The 22,064-nt window shown below is 36.5% G+C and overlaps 1 pseudogene; it reads left to right on the plus strand.

Annotated features, from left to right (window-relative positions):
• Window positions 1–5,838: 5,838 nt before the first annotated feature.
• Window positions 5,839–10,951, plus strand: LOC135224408 (calmodulin-like; annotated as a pseudogene).
• The last annotated feature ends 11,113 nt before the right edge of the window (window positions 10,952–22,064 follow it).

The raw sequence follows: 22,064 nt of genomic DNA on the forward strand, positions 1-22,064 counted from the left end.
GAGAGAGAGACAGAGAAAGACAGACAGACAGACAGACAGAGTAAAGAATAAAAGACTGTTGCCATATCAGGTACAAACGACGGTATAGTATGTAATTTGCCAGGCATATCTCGCACGGCATTCAGATGTGCTCGATTGCCAGCAGATGTTATCACGCCTCTGTTTTCGAGGCATTTGTAAGACTTGATGACTTTCTGTACCGCATCTGTATTGTCAGGAATTCTTTCAAGGGTTTCTCGTTGTTGAAACGGTAGGAGCTTTACGGTATGCTGTAACCATGTATTTGTAGACGTGCCTGTATATTTATACAATGTACATACATACATATATATACATATATATATATATATATATATATGTATGTATGTATATATATATATATATATTAACATGAATAATTATATAATATATTATATATTATATTAATAATATATAGATATATAATGTATATATAAATATTTATATATATAATATATATATATTATATCTATATATATTATATATATATATATTTCATGTGCCCACACATGGAAAATTCCTTCTTGTTGACGTTTGAACACGAAAATCATCCTCAAATATCCATCGATGTATTGACCCATGAATGAGAGAGAGAGAGCGAGAGAGAGAGAGAGAGATAGAGAGAGAGAGAGAGAGAGAGAGAGAGAGAGAGAGAGAGAGAGAGAGAGAGAGCATTTGATGTTTTTCTTCACTAACAAACGTTCAGTATCGATCTTCGAGGCAGAGTTCGTATGTATCTGGGATAAGCTCCTAATTCGTAACCGTATGAGTCTTTTAGATACAATTATTAATTATTATTATTAATTATTACTTCGTAATTATTATTGTATTATTATTATTTATTATTAAATTATTATTATTATCATTATTAATTTACAAGGTAAGGTTAACAACGCTAGACGAAAAGAACTAATCTACAACCTAAGGATGCCAAGTGGAAAGCAGCCCAGTAAAGAAACATAAACACAGGAATAAAGAAGGAAGTAGATGAGAAAAATAACAAAAACTAATAAACGAGGAAAAAACTAAATTTATCCCTGAAATGAGACCTATGTCCCGAAGCATAACGACCAACAAGTGTGGTATTAAACTTCACATTAGAATTAATTTCAGATCTGGCTCTACGACTTGATAGTACAGCATAGGAAGATCTGAAATCAATGATCACTCAAAATTATGATTTATTAAGCATGCGAGGTGAACAAAGCGAAATTTAGGATAAGAAAAGTCATAAAACCCCAGTTTGTTATTCAGAAACTGAAGAACAGTGTTCAAAACATGGAAGAATAAAAGAATAGAAACGCCTCAGGTAATCTTACTTTAACTTTAATTTAGGTTCAGCTTTCGTCTCCATAATTTGCACCATACTATGATTTTAACAAAGCTTTCGTTAAGCTGAGAGTAGCAACCGCAAGTCTGCAGCCCAGATGGGTCGAATCAAACAAAGTAACAATGTTCGCATAATAAACTAGTGTATTTTCAGGTACACGACTTACGTTTGTCTGTAAGTAATATCAATAACAATTGGCAAAAGACCCTACCCTAAGGAACACCAGCTAATATATTCTTGAAGTCACTATTGTGCACGTGAAAAATGACTTTTTGTTGTGTATTACTTTAAAATTAAACGGTAATACTACAAATTGCTGCCCCAACCGCCATTTGCCCGAATTTGAAAACAAGGGCGTCAAAATAAGCACTAACATTAAGAATCATCACACAAACTTCATTACCAGAATATAACAATTTCTGTACAACAGTGGAAATTGAAAGAACCTCATCACAAGCCCCCAGGCCATTACGATACTAAACTATCAAACTAGGGAACAGCTAGATTTTCAGCCAAAGCATTTTGATCATTTTGCAAATTAACTTTCTTAAAAACTTTAGAGTTTTGGAAACTGGATAGTAATTGGCAAAGCATCAACGGCCACTCCCACACCTCGTTAACTGAACATCATTACCAATTCTCCAGCTTATACAAAAAGAGTCCCTTCTCGCTCTCTAGCCAAGAAAAACAACCAGACAAATTTGGAGCTAAATACCCACCATTCCTCACAAAAAAAATGAATAAATAAATAAATCAATCAATCCATCAATCAATCAATCAATCAATCAATCAATAAAAAGATTGCATTTGGATCTACGTCATAAACGTCAATGCCAGGTAAATTCAAGATGTTGGGTAAAATATTGTTATTTTCACGGGGCCTAAAAGCTAAATGGACTAGATGAGCTTTAGGAAAACATGAAAGAGCCATACCGAGTATCTCATTATTTTACTTGCTGTCAAACACATCACCCAAAAAGGGCTACCTTTTTCTTTTGGTCAATGAAGGGCCCAGCCCTCTGCTTTAAAAGCAAAGGAGGCGCAGTAGAGTCTACTTCGAAAAGTGCGGATTTAAGAGTAGACCACCGTTCACGTTCCTGAGTTGTTCCGGCCGGCTAATGCGGATCCGGATAACTAATGGAAAGCTAGACAACTAACCGGACCTCATGGCTGACAATGTATTCGAGAGCCTCCCATTGTCAGGCATACGAAATAATGATTAGCAAAATACTGAGGTTTCAGTGACTGCGTCACGGTCCTCGCTTAAATTAGAATTTAAATGTTTGGCAAGACCTTACGAGAGAGCGGGAGCGGGAAATTTCCCCATGAAACCCCATGATACTGAATATTCAGTACATTAAAAATATTCTGATATTATGATTATTCACACACTTATTTTCTACCTCATTAAAAAAAAGCTCGTCAGTGGAAGTTTTACTATAGTAGCAAATTTGAAACAAAATTCATAAACCTTCAAAAGTCTCCTATTCATTATAAGGTTTTCCTATAGAAAAAAAAAAAGCAGAAAAGAGATATAGAAATTTCACATTTCTAGACCCTAAAAATATCATTCATTTTCTCCTGATATATATCGTACAATCAGTTGGACATTATCGCTTTTATTCTCATTTGAGTGAGCAAATATAATAACTAAATAGAATAAATACGTTCGTCCTCCATGGGTTCTTCTTCTGGGGACACTGACTTTGGAAGGCAGTTCCCTGTGGTCTAAATGTTGCCTCCTGTAAGCGATATGCAGTTGTAATCACGAAGCCTCTTCCGGAGGCCAAAAGCCTTTTTGATTCTCGAGTTATCATTCATTGATGATAAAAATCTCATCATCTCTAAATGTGATCTCTTTGTAATAAGTCACTCTTGGACTGTTACTAATTACGGTCTCCGCAGCGAATCCTGGTAGGTGAAGTGGTACTTCCTTCTTAATATCGTAAGGTGTTCGAATTCCATCACGGTTTATTCCCCAACAAGATCCAAGGCATGTAGTAAGTAATAAGTGTATCCCAAATAGGGTGGGGAAATAGAGAGGTTATGATGTCGTTTTGGTTACAAACAAATACATTACATATATATATATATATATATATATATTCTATATATATATATATATATATTATATATATATATATATATATATAATATATATATATATATATATTTTATATGTGTGTGTGTGTGTGTGTGTGTAGATATGTGTAAATGCCTGTATGTGTTTTCTATGTACATATATAATATATATACGTATATATGTGTATATATGAATCTAATATATATATTATAATAAATATATGATATATACATATATCTATACACACATAAAGATACACAACACATACATAGTGCCTACGACTATCATGTATATAATATAATATATATATAAAGATACATACACATATGTGCATACGTACATATATGTATATATATATATATATATATATATATATATATATATATAATATATATAATCCCTGAAGTTCCTCTTACTTTTATTTTGCTATGTTTACCATGTTTTGAGGGCTGACAGCATCGTCTTCCGCGCACGGACAATAACCACAGGTTTGTTGTTCGTGTGCGTTCGTGTGCTGTCGTGTCAGCGTATGCGTGATAACGTGCAAGTGTGTGTGTGTGTGTGTGTGTGGTTTGTGTGTGTGTGCGCGACTGCCACCACACCACGACATATTGACCCACGAAGGTAAAGAGAAAGAGAGCCCAGGCAGCTTAAGGCTGAATATCCTGAGAGAAACAATACTAATCCTTCCTTAGCGTAAAAACGAGTACCTATGGGCGAGAGTCTCGAGTTTTGTAGCCGTACCTTCGACTTTATTGCTATTGCTAACAATAGCCCAACAGAGTCTTCGCCGTCCGTAATGTGTACGCAAGGGCTTTTTACTCTAATAGCGATTGCTTACAAAAGACGATGGATATTAGCACTAATCGCATGCGGTAAGTTTCTCTTTCCAAAGTTATAGTTCTCGTTACCTAGAGGCTCCGTCTCGTGTTGTCATGTTTCTCGAACGCACTGTCGATAAGCACCCGACTCGATCTCGCTCTACTCGCTTTCAACCATATAGACAACTTTAAGAAAACAGTGCGGTTGTCAGTAATGGCATAAGATACTTCAGGAAAGTCTAATGGATAAAGAACGAATTATAGTAAGGGGGAGTGGCGAGCGTAAAGAGCACGCATTAAAGATTTATAAATCATCGGACCGCCAGGAAAATAGAGTGAAGGTTTCTATGTAGTACCCTGGGATACTCTGCATTAATTATTCAGCCACCCTGTCAAAATCGGCCTTAGCAACAACCGCAGCAAGGCAGGATTCATTTTCCGTGTCTTTCGCAGCGGTTGACTGATTGTTGTGGTACTGAAACTGGCCTCGCAAGGGACTGATTCAAAAGATATTATATGGAGAGGTCATCACCGGAGACATATTCGCGAAAGATTCCACGTATGAAATTCTTGTCGTGTTACGATTGCTAACCTAGCGATATTTACACGAGGTTAACCTTAACTTACAGAGAGAGAGAGAGAGAGAGAGAGAGAGAGATTCTTGGAAAAAAGTCTCAGGTACTTGGATTGGAGAGAAGTAAATATTTAATCGGAGGGGAACGTAGTTACCTGTTCAAAAATCTTGCGCCCTCTGGGTCCAGATACTTCCTTCTCCTCCTTCATTACGTCTGGCAGGCTGTTTTGTTAATAAAATTATACTTAGATTAATTATTTTCGTTTGGAGTGACGATATCATCATCATAAAACATGTATGGTCCAAGTGTGAGATTAGGACATTCTATACGCGAATTTCTACTATAATCAATCATTCAGTTTCGAGTTTCTCAGAGAACTTGGTAGACAGTAGCTATTACTGTGTATCTTGGCTTTGTTCGTAAGAAATACGAACACAAATCTATTATAATTTTCCTAGTAGACCGCTAACAGCTCATTCATACATTTGCTTCCTTGAATAGAGAAAATGCCATAGAGTTTTATAAAGCATGAGAAGCATGTATCAATATTTTCCATAAAAATTACAGTCCCTTTGATAAACTTCTGCTGGATATTCATTTCTGTTTACCGAATATATTTTACATCAAGCGTTTTTTGAAACCCTTGCCAACTGCTTAGCCAAATAACTAAGAAATTACTAATTACAGCTGAATTCAAAAGCCGAAAAATATTATCATAATCTCATTCCCAACATCAGCATTTCATAATTTGTTCAAGAAGACATCAGTATCAAATACTTTAGTTATCAGCAAACTGATTCGTAATCAGTTGACTCACTTGAATGACAGTGAATTATCAAAACAATACCTTTCTTCCATCCAAGCCCCGTCGTAGGCAGGTTTGACTCACGACATCCATCATTACCTATGACTCATGACGATCAACTTCAGCAGATAAGAACGGCTGTCTGGTGCACACCCACTGACTGAGATTAGATAACAGGTTAGTCTTTTTCGATAACGACGATAGCAGCAGATATTTTGTTCACGATGCTTATCGGAAAAATTGCCGGTTTCACCAACGCCACCTCAAGACTCAGGGAAGTGGAGAGACTCCGAAAAGCGGTGGAAGAGCCTCTTTAGATTCTCATACTCGTTTAGTACTTTCTGAAGTCTTCTGGAGACTCTCAGGTGAGATATATTATTGTTGAGGTGATTTACAACTGTTACAAAGGATCTTTCTTAGAGTGTGATCCCACCCCAAGGGTTTTAACCCGGTATGTATCCGCCTTTGCGTCGTCATTAGTACAACCCCGTTGGGGATGACCGTAAAAACATAAACAAAAGACTGTAAATATCCTAAAGCTAATGACCTCAAGGAAATATTAGCCCTAGATAACGATCCCCCGAAACCCTTAGGGGTCACTAACTAAGAGAGATCCGTTACAAACACTTAACGATATGTGTGTGTTTATTATTCGTAGAAGTCACAGATTGCTTAAAATTAAGCTGGCTTATACCAAAATGGGACCTTGACCAAGCAGCACGTACATATGTCTGACGAGGTGCTGAAGGGTAAAAGAGGTCTGGTGTGGACCTCTGCAGCCTTCCAACCAACAGAGACGATCATGCGTTGAGAAATTCTGCTTCTACAGGCAGCAAGATGTCGCCATCTCCACGGAGAGGCCCGACGCTCATGCGAAGTGTCAGACTTTCCATCAGAAATGTTATGGATTGATCAATTGATTTATCGAGGATTATATGGCATCGCAGCTATCAGGGTCACTGATGTGGTGCATTGAAATACTGTGAATTGGGGAAATAAAATTTGACAATGGTGTTAGAATATTTTTATTTTGATATTGCTTTTGACTGATAGATTTGTATAGGATATCGAAGCCCGTACGCATCATAAACAGAGCAGTGGTCATTTATATTGCATATTTTGCGAGTGTAATATCAGGGAATATTAAAGCGACAGTATTTACAAAGATACGAGGTAAGTAGATAAAATAAAGCGACGGTAATATTCGAGTAAAACTAGGCTGGATGAGATTTAATATAATATTGCAACGGAAGTGGATCAATAAATAGAAGAAGAAAACAAGGAAAAGGGATCAAAGGATAAAAACAAATCAATGGAAGGGGATATATGGATAAAAACAAAGCAACAGAAGCGAGAACATGGATAAAACAAAGCAACAAAAGGGGGTACGTGGATAAAACAAATCAATGGAAGGGGGTACGGGGATAAAACCAATCATCAAGAGGTACGTGGCTAAAACAAAGCAACGGAAGGGGGTTCGTGGATAAAACAAATCAACGGAAGGGGGTAAGTGGATAAAACCAATCATCAGAAGGGGGTACGTAGATAAAACAAATCACCTAAAGGGTTACATGAAAAAGCAAATCAACGGAAGTGGATACGTGGATAAAACAAATCAACGGAAGGGGATACGTGGATAAAACAAATCAACAGAAGGGGATACGTGGATAAAACAAATCAACAGAAGGGAGTAAGTGGATAAAACCAATCATCAGAAGGGGGTACGTGGATAAACAAATCACCTAAAGGGTTACATGAAAAAGCAAATCAACGGAAGTGGGTACGTGGATAAAACAAATCAACGGAAGGGGCTACATGGATAAAACAAATCAACAGAAGGGGGTACGTGGATAAAACTAATCAACAGAAGGGGGTACGTGGATAAAACAAATCAACGGAAAGGGGTACGTGGATAAAACAAATCAACGGAAGGGGGTACCGGGATAAAACCAATCATCAAGAGGTACGTGGATAAAACAAAGCAACGGAAGGGGGTTCGTGGATAAAACAAATCAACAGAAGGAGGTAAGTGGATAAAACCAATCATCAGAAGGGGGTACGTGGATAAAACAAATCACCTGAAGGGGGTACATGAAAAAACAAATCAACGGAAGTGGGTACGTGGATAAAACAAATCACAGAAGGGGGTACGTGGAAAAAACAAATCAACGGAAGGGGGTATGTGGATAAAACAAATCAACAGAAGGGGTACGTGGATAAAACAAATCAAACGAAGGGGATATATGGATAAAAACAAATACTGATAAGGAGATACGGGAATATAAAGAAATCAACAGAAAGGGATAGATGCATGGATGAACCAAAGCTACGGATGGACAAGAATGGATAGAACAAAGAAATAGAATCGGATTGCATAAAACATGAACTGATGCCAGAGGACGACTGATGAGTTGATTAATTTGATTTTTTAAACTAGCGTTGCAACACTTATGATCAGCTACTCCGTGATACCAGATGAATTGTAGAGAGCAAGAAACTACAACTAGAGTTAACACAGGAGGGAGGTTGTGTTCAGCAAGTTGCTATTTTGTATATAAACAATGTAGACTCTATCAGAATATGAACAAAATTATATAAACGATTCGCTTGTAATTATACCATCAAAACTATAATTTACCTTGTCTTCAAGGTCGAGTTTGTTATATTACCAAAGCAGTCCAATTATTATGGGGCATAAAATGTTCTAGAACATTTCTACCTTACTTTAGAACACTGAACAAAAAATTTATACTATCCAGATGTCTATTCTTCACAATGATCTATGCTTTTTTTTTAGGTATTAAGGAAAGAATGGTGAATTTCTGATCACAATGAAATCTTTTATTCCAGGTATCTAAAATTAGCTTTAGACTTCTCCTTAATATAGTACCTTTCTTCATGTAACATGGTAGGTCCAGTCAAGAAATGTTCGAAAGGAAAGAATTCATCACAATCTTCCCATCTTCTTGATAATTAATAATATTGCCAAGGCCAAGTAGAACATTTTATTTTGCAAGCTTTCGAGGTGTTTGACCTAATCATCGTTGATATTACAATGAAAATTAATTGTCTTACTAAAACCTCAACAAAATTGGCAAAACAAATAAAAAAAGATACAAAACCGAGAATGGGTTTTTGCATTCTCTGTTTTATCTCATTATATTATGAAGTATTTTGATAAGGTTTTAGTACGACAATTCATTTCATTGTACTTTCAACGAATTTTATTTGCTTTGACAATAATTTCAACCTGATGATGAGGTTATATACCTAGAAAACTTGCAAAATAAAATGCTTTACTCTGCTTTGGTAATATTATTCATTATTAAGTTAAGATCTCCAGGAAGGCGCCCTATTTCTGAGACTGAACAGCCACAGGTATTGACTTTCATTAATTTTAGTAAATTGCATTAATGCCCAGGGTTTTTTCCCAGAGATGCCAAGAAGGCTAACTCCTCAAGAAGAATCCGAGGCGAGGGAATGCTTTGCCATCTATGGGAAGGATGGCAGGATACCCACCTCGGCCCTCGGCAGTGCCCTCAGATCCTTAGGCGTCAATCCTACGAACGCAGAGGTCAAGGCTCTTGCTGACGAACTGGGAATCCTCAGAGTATTGACTTCAGTACTTTTTTGGTAAGTGGTTTAATGGCTTTATTAGCCTTTGCTCAGACACCGAATACCCTTGGATATAGACATGAAAGAGCGAAACTTATCAATATTGAAATGTGATGATCATATCTGCATTTAGCCAAGAGAAAGGTGAAAAGAAGTGACTTGAACCGAGCGCTTTCATGTATTTCTACACCTCATCCGGTATACTTGTACCACCTACCCTGATGAGGCGTAGAAATACATGGAAGCGCTTGGTTCAAGTCATTTCTTTTCACCTTTCTCCTGGCTGAATGCATATTATATGATAGAAAGGGTGTATTGTAAAAATTTTATCTTCATTACATTCTAAAAAAATGAAGGTAAGACATATTCTCCTGCCAAGTAGTAATCTTCCAGAATAAAATCATTTTTCTTCTTATGCATCCTCCACGTTCAGTTCTGCAGAATCATAAGGTATCAAGAGTAATTATAAAGTCTCTGAAAGTTATGCGTTTGTATAACAATACTTCGTGCCATTAAGCACAAAGTTGCTTACTCTTTTGCCTTTTGCATAATTACGACCCTTAGCAGCTGGCACAAAACAGCCAATGTCTGTTGCAAGTTTTCATCCCGCGTTTAACCTTTACTTGTTTATTTTCAACCGACTACGTCTTTTGATAACTACATAGACTTACCAACACTCGTGACACTTAAAGAACAAACTTTCCTTTTTCAGAGACTCCTGACGAAGGATTTCACGCCAGCGGATTCCGCCGAGGAAATCCAAGAGGCATTCGGGGTCTTTGACAAAGACGGCAACGGGTCAATATCGGCTACAGAATTGAAACACGTCCTCATGACCATGGGGGAAAAGCTCACTGAAGAAGAGGTTGAGATTATGATCCACGAAGCCGACGTAGACGGAGAGGGACAGATATATTACCAGCAGTTTATTGATATCATGACTAAAAAATGAGGTTTCGTTACTGAGGGGCGTTTGGAGACAGAGAAATAGAAGATCGTAGTTTAGCCCCTATCAAAACACAAACACGCATACACACACAAACACACACACACACACACACACACACACACACATATATATAAATATATATATATATATATATATATATATATATATATATATATATATATATATATATATATATATATATATATATATATGGAGAGAGAGAGAGAGAGAGAGAGAGAGAGAGAGAGAGAGAATATTCAGACATGCTACTCGTCTAGCAAGTATTGCATTTCGTTTAAATGGATTTATTACCTAATCCGGCATTCAAAAAAACTTATGTAGAGAGAGAGAGAGAGAGAGAGAGAGAGAGAGAGAGAGAGAGATTCAGACATGCTACATGTCTAGCAAGTATTACATTTCGTTTAAATGGATTTACTACCTTATCCGGCCTTCAAATAATAGTATGAATACGGTATTTGCAAATCGTTCAGAAACCGGAGGATAATTCCGAATAGAAACTTTTTTTCTTTTAACAAAAATAGTGGCAAATTTTGTACTTTGCAGTTTTTGAAGCCACGATAATGGTTTCTGATTTTCTGCCTTTGATTTTCCTTCATATTTTTTCTTTATAAATTTTCCTTTACAAAGCTGTGTGATTCATTTGACCATCCTGCTGCTTTAAGTGTCATACCCTTCGATACTTACCTTACTTAATATATTTATCGTTATTATGATAATAAACCAGATCGCTTGACTACTCTTGTTTGTGTGCTATAAGCCATTAATTGATGTATATTTCTGGGACTGATATGTTACCTTTTTATTCAACTGTTTTTCTTCCTTATCCTTTTTGTCACCGTCATGTCCTTTTAGATTGCTCTAGGAGTATGTGTGTTCATTATGATTAATAATAATAATAATAATAATAATAATAATAATAATAATAATAATAATAATAATAATAATAATAATAATAATGCAAAACAATTTTAGTACAGTAGTTGGTTAGATTAAGCTGGTTTATGCCACCACAGAACACGTCCCTGCTGCTGGCCAATATGAATATAAAGTATGAAAAATGGCCAGAACTGGTGTAGACCTCTGGACTCTAGCTAAACAGCAGCGACGAACCCCCAATAACCGTAGGAGGACCCATGTGAAGAATGAATAACAGTAGTGGTAGTGGTCGATGTAGCTGTAGGAAAGACATCTTTTAATACTTCGGAATGTCAAGTTGACAGTTAGTAGCTACACTAAGGTTCTTCATCACATCTCAGTGTAAAGAAAGGGTTCGTGAACATATAAAGAATGCAGATAACATCTGTCTCGTTTTCGAAATGCAAGTCAATTTAAATGAGAGCTTGGTTGGTAGAATCTGACTGAAAGAGTCTTTTCACCCAGCTGCTAACATTCCTGTCTACTAAGGAAGCCCGTCATTCGACAATGATGTCGCACCCAAACATTGCTGGGAGTCAGATCTTTAGCAAAATGACCTAATGGACACAGCATATTCCTCTTGTGAATTTCGGGGTCAGGTTCCTCGTCTTCTTGTTTGGAATTAACCGGATGGAAAAGAGAGACGATAAAATGAACTACATGACAGGTTTCACTGAGAATCTATAAGCAGATACGTAGAATACAGTAGCTAGTAGCTACACCTCTCGGACGTTTTGCGAACTTCTGTACAACGTACGTCCGGTCCGGGGTCCGGCGAGTAGTGACCACTGACCCAGTCTACAGTGCGTCAACACTGCCAAAAGGAAGTTGGTATCTGTTAAAGGAACTATTGGAAGCCTTATGGAGTCTGACAATGGGTCTCTTGTCAACCTCTGGCCCAGTGGTCCTGCAGTAATTAATTAGCCAGAGAGCCGCAGTGAGGGATGTGAAACACAAGCTGAAATAACTTGAGTGGAGATGGCCTACTACTACATCAGTGGGGCAAAATAGTGTGCTCGGACTTCTTTGGACTGACGTATGTAAGGGTACGAAAGGCAAGCTAACGATGGTTTAGAATGTAATTAATTCCATTTTATTGTTATCATTATCATATAACTTAACTGGTTTAAAATTTAACATTTTTAATAGAGCTAGCCTAAAGAGTTTTAAACTATGCATGCACACGTACAGGGTATATACCTATATAATTAATTCTATACATATGTCAATGCATTCACACACCCAGTTATGCATGTGAAAACCATTGGTAAGTTACAGCTTCAAACTACATATATTTGCAGTTGCAAATGTGGGAAAGGAAGAATACCATTATCTTAAGTTCGGTTTAGTTTGCTGCACTTTTAAGCTTCTTCGTTCCATAAATTATGCAATTCATTCGTGGTATGGGGTTTTAGTCATATAAGGAAATAATTCATGGGAATAGTTGTCTTTGATTTGTTTATAGTTGACACAGCTTTGACTGTTTTGTCATCATCCTCGCCACATTTGACACGTGCTCTGCGGAGGTAAGTCGTAATTCAGTAGGCCTAATTAACCTGTTAATTATTACATGAACGAACATTTCGCTTACTGTGTTAGGGAATTTTAGACATCTCCGTTAATTCTAGGAGGCAATAACTCCGCACGGACTGCAAGAGACGTTCCAACGAATACGAAAGCCACTAGGGATTGGGGAGTCAAATGTATTTCGTCTTGTTTAATACTGGCCCCTGGGGGTTAATTACAGTCAACCCCCCAAAAAATTTAATAAACTCTAAGTGTCTTAATAAGTAATCCAAATACTATAGGAAACTGTAATTTCCAAAATAATACCCGACACGGAGTTACTTAGATTTACCATATCTCCGAATAACTGGAATCACGCCTCCAGAACCGCCGTAGTTTTATGAAATCGTGTAAAAATTACGTAAGGTTTATGATCGCTGTTCAGATAAGATTTGATAACCGTCCCATGAAAATAAATGCGATGTTAGAGAATTGCTTTAGGCTAGCTCAGATAGCAGGAAATTTCACTTTGCGTATGGGCGCTTCGTAAACTTAGAACAGTCAGAAATATATGATAACTACTTACCGTTATGTAAATTATTTTAATGCATTTAATGATTAACTGGTGTTATTGTTGCCTGGCAACAGGAACAACGCGATAAAAAAAATAATCATAGATATTATTAGGCAATGAGCATGTCAAATTCTAATTTTTTTCCTCACATATCCTTCTATGGGCATTCGTTCTCGCTTTTCGAAGATATATTGTATTATCGAAGTATAATCCCTTTGGACTAGCTGATGGTTGTTTGAGAATAATTAGGCCTAACGTTTTGTTACGGTAATTTCGGGTGCAGCTATTCTTTAATCGATTTAATACATAAATGAATAAAATCACGATGCCAAAGAAAGCAATTCTCAGGAACTCGTTCATTGTTAAAACCAACAGTTAAACGAAAATTGGTCAGTGCTCAATTACCATACGAAAGCATCGTCGGGTTGTATGTATTTTGCAGGAAACGATTTGTTTCGTAAAATAACAAGTTTTGTGAATTATTAAATGAATTGTGTAATATTGAGACAAAAAGTTTATTGAAAATGTTAAAATTGGATTTTGAAGCACATTCAAAAAAGGACAGGAACACTGCTGTAATTCTAATTTGACTATCTTATTGGTATCTGGTTAGCCCACAAAGCAGGAATAAAAGATGGAAAAAGATGGTGTAAGGTTGTTTATAAAATCAAGGATAATAAAAAAATAGATATATACAGATAAAATCTTATATGGGTTAACTACAGAAAAATATTTACATTAAAATATCCGATTATTTGTAAAAAGTACGAAAGATTTTTGTTAAATTCTGGTAAATTTAAGTCAACTTTGATATAATTCTGAATGTAATTCTGTTAAAATTGTAAAATATTGTATATTTTCTCTAATAAAAGATAAAAAATTATGCACCAATTTTTTACTTTCATATTGGTAAACATCGTCACGTTTTCATATTTTACAAAGTGTGTAGATGAACTTTAGTACTAGAAGTCAGCATCGTATTTCCGTCCACTTCTGTGTTGAATATCATTAGCGAGATAGCATTACGTTTGCTAGAATTCGATTTGTTTTAACTTTTATGACGATTTTCGAGTATCGATTCATTCATGTTATTCCCGTTTGCTTTGGTATAGTACACGAATTGTCATTTATTTTGCAATAGTAAACGTATCCATATAATCATAGACATTAATTATAGTCATAATTGTGTACATTCTGTCACAGGTCGTCAATGATCCTGTACGTCAACACTCCCTTAAAGTGGGTGCTGTCTTCGTAGTGGAGGTCGAAAGCCACACGGAACCTGATATTTGGGTCTTTTCAGCATCAGTCCACTGGATTCTGCAGTAATCAATTGGCCAGTCAAGGACATGAAAAACCAACTGAACTGCCTTTGCGTGGAGAAGGCTTACATCAATGATTGAGTCAATGGAGTGTCCTTGGACTTTTTGAATAGAGGTATGTTGTGATAAGAAAGGCAAGTTGCCTAAAGTAACAAATGTAGTTAATTCCATTTTATTATTATTAGTTGAAACCTACTTTTTTTCAAGGGCCACCTTAAAAGGTTGATGTAAAGTATTCGTGCATACGTACAAACATAGGCTGTGTTATTAGTAAATACATATGCCAGGCCATTCACGCACCCACTTATGTATGTGAAAATGCACTGGTAAGTGATAACTTCCTCAAACTTCATATATTTGCAGTTACAAATGTAGGAAAAGAAGAATGGCATTATCTTAAGTTCGGTTTAATTTGCTCCACTTATACGCTTCTTCGTTTATTCTGCTTTTTATTTGTAGTTTTACATAGGAAGTTACCATAGAAATTGTTGTCTTTGATTTGTTGACAGTTAACCCAGCTTTGACTGTTCTGTCAGCTTCCCCTCTTTATTTGATGCTGATTGGCTGAGGTACGTAGAAATGCACTAGGCCTAATCTAACTGTTTCTCAAAAACGAAACGAATACTTCGTTGCTGTTGGCCTGTTGGGGAATTTTTGGAAACTAGCTCGCCGGAAGTGCAATAGTTTTAAGAAATTATATAAAAATCACTTACGTTTCACAGAGCAGATTTCTGATAATCCTGCCGTGAAAACAAATGCGTTATCAGAACATACTTTAGACCATGATAGACTTACCCCTTTTACGTATTTTGTTGGCGTACGTGTAAACTGTCTGTTAGTACAATGTATATATATTTTTTTATGTAAATAGTTCAATTAAGCATGAATTTTTAGTTTAAGTATAATTCAGTTAAGGGGAATTCGCATAGCAGTGAAGGAATAGTTTGACGTATATTGACTCAAAATGTATTGAATTAGCGTTCGTAAGCTTGGGGCAGTTAGACATTTAGGATATGTGTATCTTATGCAAATCATTTTTAAGCATTTAGTGACAAATTGGTGTTATTGTTGACTGGCAACAGGGACAATGTGATAAATTTCAAAATAGATATTAAGAAATGAGCATGTTAAATTCTATCATTTATATATACATATATTTCTTTTAATGGACATTCATTCTCGCTTGTCAAAGTTATAGTGTATTTTGGAAATATTTTTATCCCGTTGGTAACTTACTTACGTTCAACATGAAGAGCCTCAAATCGGTAGCGTAGTTACAAACTAGCTCATGGTTGTTTGAGAATAATTAGGGCCAACGTTTTATTACGGTAATTTCGGGCGCAGCTATTCCTTAATCGATTTAATAAATAAATAAACTCTCGATACCAAAGAAAGCAGTTCTCAGGAAGAATTCTTTCGTTGTTGAAACCGGCAGGTAAGCGAAAATTGGCATCGTCGGGTTGTATGTGTTTTGCAGTAATCGAATTAGTTTCATAACATATCCAGTTAAGCACTATTTTTTTTACTATCACATCGGTAAACCTCGCTTTTCCGCATACTTTTACAAAGGGTGTAGATGAACTTTGGAACGAGAGACCTGTGTCATATCTCCATCCACTCCAATCCTGTGTTGAATGTCATTAGCGAGTTAGTATTGCGTTTGTGTTACTTCGATAATCTGCTTTTATGACAATTTTCAAATACCCATGCAATACATATTATATTTACTCTGCTTTGGTATTATGAATGGCCATTTATTTCGCAACTTAAGTGCATCCATATAATCATAATCATATGCACTTTCTTGTCAATGTTTGCCAATTATATTCCTCACCCGCCGCCCCATCTCCCAACAATGGCGTTGTCTTATTATCTTTATTATTATTATTATTATTATTATTATTATTATTATTATTATTATTATTATTATTATTATTATTATACGAGAAAACAAACTGATTTTGGAGCTTGATTTTGCCTTTGGTACAACTTGAGTCTGGATCTGAATCGAATCTAGATGTGGAGCATGAATCATTCTATCTCACTGAAGCACCGCGATCGCTACGGTACCATTTCGCAGAAACTAATCAAGACTGTTAAATTCCTTGTATAACTCACCAACATTTCTTGCTATACGGGTATAGTATTTCAGGACTTAATATGATAACAGCTTTAGTCTCACTTAGTGGAGACCGGTCATGAAGGTGCTAAAAAAAAAAAAACCTATGTAGTATCGCAGTGACTTCGCAGCCTTTCGAAAAGTGGGTTGAATTTTGTTACATGTGTTAGTGCCCATCAGTCTTGTATAGCTTCGAGAGACCACGGGGTATGCTTCACTTTTCAGTGGGTGAATCTGTTATCTCCATTTTCATTTAATAGGTAGTACACACATTTTGAGGGCCTTTCCCACTCTGTCAGGATTCTGGAGGTATCTTTTTTGAGTGAAACAGCGATATCCAATGAATGGAAGATGTCGTGTCTTTTGGATAATGGCGTGTTCCTTGGTATTTAAGTAACAAACCCATTTAATGCTAATGAAATGGTTCATTCCGTCTCTCTTCACGTCCACGTTAATTTTTGAGAGCGAATAGGCTAGTTTGCCAGTTCCGGTAAAATAGACAAATATGCTTTTTAAGCTTATTTTACCGGTCCTGGTAAAATAGACAGTTACACTAACAGACAAAGATATGGTTGAAAGAACTGTATTCAATGAATTAATTCCAAACGCTAACCTTCAAATATGTCTTTTATCATGTTCTTAGAACATTCAAACGTGACATTAGAACTGAGAAAATGGGTATTACTGATGGAAAGAATATAGCTGTCTTGGCGATCATTCAGAAGCTAGCATACTCAAAATCTGAAGAAGAATACGATGCTCATTACGAAGAACTCGGAGCCACACAACTGCACAATGTACTTAGGTGCTATGATGCTAACTGGCTGCAGTTGTGGAAATTATTGAGCAGAATCTACCACCAATTGACCATAACTTCAACATGAATGAATAAATAAAAACAAGATATTTTACCAGATATGCAGAATGATTCTTTAATTCCTACCGATACAGAATTATCTGCAGCTGAAGATGGAATAGAACCACCTACACTTCCAGAGCCCTGTGCAGTTCCAGAACCTGCTAATCATATGTTAAACAATGTCACTTTGCCTCCAAAATCAAAGACAAGGGGTAGACCCAAAGGGTCAAACAATAATGTTCCAAGACTTCCCAAGAAAAAGTCAAGACTTGGTAAGCCAACTCCATTCATCAAGAAATTATCCAATGACAGGGAGCTACAGATACTTGGCTACTTTGTAAGTGGTATAGATGCCATCCGTACTATGGGTGAGAGCTTCTCTCTGGAATACTGTTTCAAAAAAAACCCTTTTTCTTGAAAATGTTTCAATCCATAAGATCCGCAGATATTTTGATCCAGATGGTTGGAAAGCTGTGGAGCATGTGTATGGAGCCTTAAGATTGTCGCACAGTGGGTGTGTGGGCTCTGTGGGCAGGATCTGAACAAGATAGATTCTGTGGTCCGTGTTGTCTTCAGTGGGTGCACCTGAAGTGCACTGGTAAAAGAACCATCCCCAAGGACAAGTTTTGGATTTGCAGAGAGTGTTATGCCTGAATATTTGAGACCGATGAATTTCTTTTAATATGTGATTATAAATAAATGGTTTGTTTCAACAATTAGTATTGAAAAAGATTCAAAATTGTCTTAAAAATTATAAATATAAATAAACATTAAATCCGTTTTGTATTCTTTAGTCATAATAGCATTAATAATAAAATATTTATAATAATATTTAAGGAAATAACCTGGGGTCTATTTTACCAGAACCGGCAAAATAAGCTTAAGAGCATCTTTGGCTATTTTACCGGAACGGGCAAAATAGCCCCTTCCTTTTGAGAGGTTCATCCGAGGAACTCAATTTCGTTCGTTTGTTAGTTTAACTAAAATTTTCCTTCTTGTCACGTCCCTTTTTTTTATGTAATAGACACGTCTTCTGTTTCTTCTTGAAAATCTTAAATTTTCATATAATTTATTGTTATACATATACTTATAATAAACATTATATATATAATGCACACATATATACAACACACTTATATTGGCCTTTTCAATCATCCAAGATAACTCGAGGGTTATGCACTTAATCTCTGACATTGCCTTATGGTCCTCTTTGAAAAAATGTTCGCAGATATGCTGCTGTTAAATTACCTTTCACACTATATTGTAGTGCAAAATATAACACTATCAAAACTAAAAATGAAAAATAAAAAAAAATGTAAAATTTTTTAAAAACTTTATTAAAAGCACTAAAATGTGAAAAACAAATCTTTTCAACACCAGGATTTCAAAAAAATCATTCAACTTTTTTTTTTTTTTTTTTTTTACGTTTAATTTCGACTTTGATCGTCCCGGCGTTTTACGAAAGGCCGGACCCCCATGTCATAAGCGCGTTGCGTTTTTCACGCAAGCGCGTTTTTTATTACATCAAAAGAGCGGCTGAAATACGTATCGTAAGCGCGTTAGCCAGACCCAAGATCCTTTAAAGGACCTTGCCCAGACCTGGCGTTCTGTTGCCCACTGCTCACTGCCACCGCCACCAGCTCTTGAAAAATCTCTCAAGATCTTGAAACATTAACTCACAGCTTGAAATCAAAATGTGAAAATCTTGAAAATTGTGTACAGTAAATCCTGAAACAGACAAACTAGGGGAAAATTAAATCGTTTCGGTCAGACAGCTGCTTCGTGTTCTTGTCACAACTTTCTTGTCAGATATGCGAGAGGTTTCGTTTAGATTTAGAAGACAGTGTCATGGCTCTGTTGCACAACATGGAGCCGGAGGAAGCAACAAGCACTGAAAGACAGATGAAGTCCATCATTAAATTTGCCCTAAACTTTGCTACTTTAGTATCTGAGGATCAGCTCGATGACTTACGGGAAGAATGGAGGGCCCTTATTTGGGCAAAGGAGAGAGTGCATCCAATGCTTTCTCAGGAAGTACCTGAATTTTGGCATAATTTAAGGAATATATTAGATGGAAAGGGTCAGTCCAAGTTTAGTTTATTGTCTGACTTCTTGTGTGTCCTTGTATTGAAATACTCTTCAGCCTGTGTTGAAAGAATATTTCCCTAAATAAATCTTGTAAAGACGAAACAAAAGCCGCTCTTTTAATGGCATGTTTTGTCGCACTTTTTGAACATGGTTTCAATTTTGAATCCGCGCATTCGTAATACGCCCGAGCGTCCACAACCATCTAACATGTTTTTGGGTCACCTTTTTCTTGACAATTGTTGATGAAATTGGTCCATATTGTCTTGGTTAATAAGAATGAATGTACTTTATCATCACACTCATATTTTTTATGCAAGTACTTTATTTTCGCCAAACAATCACAGTTAGTAAAGGATTCATGCCCTTTTATATCATGTGGTTAATTACTGGATGGCATAATTTCAAAATTCTCCAGCACGAGTTGGATTTTCCTCCAGATGCAATCTAGTCTGTAACCATTAGCTAAACATTACATTCAGTGCCTCTATTGAATACATCACACACAACTGGTCAGATTTTGGGCCTGTGAAAGGTGGCATTTCTTATTTCATTTTCTATAGTGGCATTTGTTATTCAATTTTCTATAATTATATCAGAGTTTTGTTCTTATTAAAACTTTTGTACTGAGCATTTTTGTTATATCATTAGTTTCGTTTTTAAGGTCTTATAGTTAGATCCTTTCTAGAAGTTCTAAAACTGATATGCATATCAATTTGCACTCCATAGATGTGGCACAGTGGTTACAATCAGAATTAACAAATCTAAGGTTAAGTTAGTTCATGCCCATCTGTAGCATGCCCTTCAGATATATGGGGTCACATCGACTGTACCTCTTTGTTATGGCATTTGTATATGTCCATATTTTTAGCATAATTTACATTGATGGAAAGGTTTGGGCACAAGAGGGAATACCAGTTGTTTTGACAAAGATTTCTCGTCTTTAGTACAGTAGTTGGCATTAGCCAACGAATTTTATTTTGAATAGTTGACATGTACTCTTAGGAGGAGGACGAATCTTAGTCTAAACTAACTGCTGATAGAGGCAGTAGTTTTTGTTTGTATGGTGTTTTTACGTTGCATGGAACCAGTGGTTATTCAGCAACGGGACCAACGGCTTTACGTGACTTCCGAACTACGTCGAGAGTGAACTTCTATCACCAGAAATACACCTCTCTCACACCTCAGTGGAATGCCGAGAATCGAACTCGCGGCCACCTAGGTGGCACGCTAACACCATACCAACCATGCCACTGAAGGCATGGAGGCAGTAGTACCTACAGACGAATCCACAAGGAGTGGGATGACCTCCGACTGAGACTTAAAATACAGCAAAAGGACAAAGATTAGATGACAGTCACGTGTAGGAGCGTTATGAGGTCAAGGCATGACTGGAATTGAGGCACAAGTGCAGCAAATGATTTGATGTTGCCTCAGACTCGACCATCTCAGCTTTGGCACTGAATACCCTAGATGTGGATGTGTTCTATGCCATCATGAAATTTGTCTGTTTTCTCCTGGTTGACTGTCATTACCTTCACCTTTGAAAACATTCATGTAGTTAGTATTTGTCTCTCGCAAGTTCTTCCTCGTCTTGAATGATTATTTTAGTAGTGCCAGTCAAGCATTCATCTATCTGGCTTTTAGGGTTGAAAACATGTGTCAAATTTACGGAGTAATTTCTCCTGTAAAATCAGTGTAAGGTTCCTTCAAGTTCAGAAAACGAGGGAGATCAACCAATTATCGGTTCTGAATAGTCTGACAGAATGATTGAGGTTTGATCTTGTTTGGGAGTTTGTACTTTTTTTTTTTTTTTTTTTACTCATACCATCAGTGAATTAATAGACTACAGCTGTTACTCGGATGGTGACCAAAAACCGCAGAGATTGCCGTTGCTTGTTCGTCACTATTTCACAAATTACCTTTAACAAGGTGATCTGCAATTTAGTCTGCAGCACCATTCCATCCTCTGAGGGTACTTAACATATTTGAGTCTTGTCTTGTCACTTCTGGTGACTTTCCTGGGAGAACTTCTTGGATATACAGACACCTTACCTTTAGTATCGTATTGTCTTTCACTCAACCACATTTAAGAGAGAGAAATAAAAAAAACACCAATTCCATGGTTAGAAAGGTTTGCTGTCCACCTCTTCTATTCATCAAAACATGGTTAACGTCCTTACAGCCGTTATCAGTGTAAATCTTTTATACTGTTTAACTGGACCTGGTGTATATTTGCTTACAATCATCAACTGGCTATAATCGGCAGTGATAATGGATGACCACTTTTCAAACTTAATTCAGATCAAACAATTTGATATTGCAGTCAGTTATCTGTATTGTTAAAACTGAATACTGTAGTCGCTAAATTAAGGCGATTGGGATCAATTAAACTCACCACTTTTACTGTGTACGTTGCAGCACCTAACAAATGGGGTTCTCGTTTTTTGCTTTCCATTGAAAATAT

The sequence above is a fragment of the Macrobrachium nipponense genome, chromosome 12, assembly GCF_015104395.2.
Source record: "Macrobrachium nipponense isolate FS-2020 chromosome 12, ASM1510439v2, whole genome shotgun sequence".
NCBI classification, from domain to species: Eukaryota; Metazoa; Arthropoda; class Malacostraca; order Decapoda; family Palaemonidae; genus Macrobrachium; species Macrobrachium nipponense.